Source organism: Phalacrocorax aristotelis, unplaced genomic scaffold (genome assembly GCF_949628215.1).
Source record: "Phalacrocorax aristotelis unplaced genomic scaffold, bGulAri2.1 scaffold_49, whole genome shotgun sequence".
Taxonomy (NCBI): domain Eukaryota; kingdom Metazoa; phylum Chordata; class Aves; order Suliformes; family Phalacrocoracidae; genus Phalacrocorax; species Phalacrocorax aristotelis.
In genome coordinates this window covers 230,005-233,776 of record NW_027441362.1, presented here as the reverse complement: position 1 = coordinate 233,776, position 3,772 = coordinate 230,005, and positions in this window count along the sequence as shown.

Sequence of the window (3,772 nt, the reverse complement as noted above, 5' to 3'; positions counted from 1 at the left end):
CCTTTAAGGGCCGCCCCGCGGGGCTCGGGCTTCCGGTGGCGCGTGCGCGGCGCGTCGGAGCGGGGGCGGGAGCGGTGCGTGTGGAGGCCGAAGGGCCGGTGCGTGTGGCGGCCGGGTCGCGAGGCGTCCCTGTGCGGTGCCGGGGCCCCTCTGCGGCCCGGCGTGGGAAGCCCGCGGCCGGCGGAGCCTGCTCGGAGCTGGGCGGGGAGCGCCGCGGCGGTCCGGCCGCCGGCAGCCATCCCCTGCGGTGGCCGGCAGCCCCTCGGGACGCCTGGAGGCCTGGCGGTGCCCGAGCCTCGCCTGCGGCAGCCGCCTGAGAGAGCAGCGCGGCCGTGTCCGGGGGCCGGAGAGCGCTGGTGGGTGAGTTTGGGCAGCGGGGGGCGGGTGTGTGTCTCCGGGCGGGGCCGGGGGGCTCCGTGCCCCGCAGAGGAGCCCCGGTCGGGCATCGTTCGCTTCCGAACAATGCAGGTCTGTCCCTGGTTATTTTCTGTGTACAGTGTTTCGGGCCACCTGAAAGCCTTTGGCCGGGTAGGTTTGGTGCGGGGCGATGGCAGGTGTGGACCCTGAAAGATCTCGGGTGGGGGGCGTGGGAGGTATTTCTTGCCTTAAAACTCTGAGCCCACCTCGTGTGTCATGTCGTGTTATCATGTCGTGAGTCTCGTGACTGTGGCAAATGGCTGAGTCGGGCGTTTTCTGATAACTAACTTCTGAACGTGTGCGTGTGTAGGCACGGGGAGATTTGTGCAGGGTGACGGAGCCCCTTGTGCTTCTGTGCTAATGTCTACCTGTTCTAGACCTCCAGTGTTGGAAAGCCTTTGTTTAGTGCCTAGTTGTGGCTGCGTAACTGCTGTTGCGCCTGCAGCTGTGCTCGCAGGGATGCTGGGTGGCTCCGCATCAAACCGGCCGCCGGGCGGCCGGGTTGTGCCGCAGAGCATGCCGGGAGCTGTAGTCCTTGCGGCTGCCGGGCGGCCGGGTTGTGCCGCAGAGCATGCCGGGAGCTGTATTCCTGGCGCAGTGGCTGCCGGCCCTGTCACGTGGTTCGCCGGGCATGGCGGGAGGCGCGGTCTTCCGGCGCTCGGGTGCCGGGCGGCCGTGGCGCGTACGGTACGCGAGGTGTATTTTTGGGGTTGGCTTCGTGTTGATTACTGGGGGCTAGCGGGTGCGGCCGCTTCCCGAGAAGCGGTGAGTTCCCCGGGAGCTGACAGAAGGGAAGAGGGAAAGGAGGAGGACGATGACCTTTTCCCCGTGCCCAGGGCGCAGATGATGGCCGCCTCCCCGGCCCACCGGAGGTCCCGCTCAGCCTCCCCTGGCCCCCCTTGCCCCGTGCGCCTGCCCCCAGCTCCGGGCACCTCCCCATAAGCGTGCTGCATAGCCTTAGGCCGCCCCCAGGCCCTGTCGTGAAGGCAGCAAGCCGTCCCTCAAGCGCACTGGATTCCCCCTTGGCGCAGGGGCCCTTAGCAGTAGCGTGGGGAGGGAGCGGTGTGTCCAGAAGCCCCTGCGGAAGGAGAGGCTTTGGCCAGGGTCGATCGACGGTAATGACGGTCGCTGTTTCTTCTTTCCCTCTCCCAGAGACCGTGCTGAGGACGTGGTTGTCTGTCCTTCCCCCGGGGATGCCGCTGCCTGCGGCCGTCTCAGGCTCGCGTGGCTTCTCTCTGCCCGTCCTCGCCGTCCTCGCAGCGCAGGGCCGAAAAGGGATAGACAAAGCCCTTCCCGGCTGCGGACAGGAGCTGCCTCGGCTGAAGCTGGAGACGCCAACGAAAGGTAAAGAAGAAGAAACTGAAGGTGCTCTGGCTGCCAGCTGCCTTCCTGCCGCAGGCAAGAGAGAGCCTGTCCCTGCAGGTGGGGGAGGAAGGATCCCCCTTCATAGCCCGCAGCGGGCCAGGCCACCAACGTGCACCGTAGGGTCTGTACGCGTAACCCGGAGTTGGGTACGGGCGTGTAGTGCACGAGCGAGCTAGGCTACGTGCCTAGGAAGCCTCATCTGGTAAGAGCTGTAAGACACCCACGTATTCTCTTCAGGTGGAGGACGGCCTAGAGTCTGGAGCTGCAGAAGAGGCAGGGAGGAGAGGAGGGGAAAGAAGCATCTGAACGGCTAAATTGTGCCAGCAGCGCTGAGAGCGAGAGTCGCGGTGAGTCCTGGGCCACTGGGGCCCCGTTGCCTCTCTTGTACGTCCTGGGCCCTCCCTGTCTCTCCCCCGGCCGCCTCTCTTTCCTTACCTGCTGCAAAATTATTTTTTTTGCGCCCCCCCCGCACCTTCTTTCTCCATCTCGCTCTGAGTGTCTCCCTGCCTCCCCATCTTTTCAGTCCTCCCTCTCTCTGTCCTGTAGCCTGTGGCTCCTTTTTCTTTCTCCGCCTCTCTCTGCCTGGCTCTGGCTCCGTTTTTTTTTCTTTTTTTATTCCTCCTGCTCTGTCCTGTAGCCTGTCGGTGTTTTGTTGTTCTCTGGCTCTCTTGATCTGACTCCCTGTGTTACCGAAAAACGCGTTAAAATCGGAAACGACTCCTCAACACCAATTTAGTATTAAAGAGCAGGCATTCTTTATTCGCGGCGCCGGATGCACGGGGGATCGCTCCTCCTGGTGTGCGTACCTCACGCACCTTTCCCGTACAATTTATAGATGAAAATTTCACATACTCATACATAGTCATTATTGTCTTGTCTAGTGATGGGTACAAACTTGCTCGTTCCCTATGTCAGTCACTGCGCAGGCTCGGTTGTCCTCCCAGTACAGTGCGGGGAACGGGGACGTACAGTGTGGGGAACAGGGACGTACAGTGCGGGCAACGGGGACGTACCAGGATCTACTGGGTTGTACTGGGAGGGAACTGGGACGTACTGGGAGGCTCTACAATGTCCTGGGATGTCCTGGGATGTAGTGTGGAGGAACTAGGATGTACAGGCTTGTACTGGGTTGTACCGGGTGGAACTGGCAGGAATTTGGGATGTACCAGGATGTACTGGGAGGTAAGTGTTATGTACTGGGAAGGAAACTGGTAGGGAACTGGGATGTACTGGTATGTACTGGGAGGGAAGTGTTATGTACTGAGGGTAACTGGGACGTACTGGGATGTGCTGGGAGGGAACTGTGAAGTACTGGGATGTACTGGGAGGGAACTGGGATGTACTGGGAGGGAACTGGGATGTACTGGGAGGGAACTGGGATGTACTGGGAGGGAACTGGGATGTACTGGGAGGAAAGTGTTGGGAATTGGGATTTACTGGGAGGGAACTGGGATGGACTGGGATGTACCAGGATGTACCGGGATGTACTGGGATGTACCGGGAGGGAACTGGGATGTAGTGGGACATACTGGGAGGGAACTGGGATGTAGTGGGACATACTGGGAGGGAACTGGGATGTAGTGGGACATACTGGGAGGGAACTGGGATGTAGTGGGATGTACTGGGGTGTACTGGGAGGGGACTGTTATGTACCAAGGGGGAACTGGGATGTACTGGGAGTGAACTGTGAAGTACTGGGATGTACTGGGAGTGAACTGGGAGGGAACTGGTATGTAGTAGGATGTACTGGGTGGGAACTGGGATCTATCAGGATGTACTGGGATGTACTGGGAGGTAACTGGTATGTACTGGGAGGGAACTGGGATGTACTGGGATGTAGTGGGAGGGAACTGGGATGTACTGTGAGGGAACTGGGACGTAGTGTGAGGACACTGGGATGTACTGTTATGTACTGGGAGGGAAGTGTTATGTACTGAGGGGAACTGGGACGTACTGGGATGTACTGGGAGGGAATTGTGAAAGTACTGGG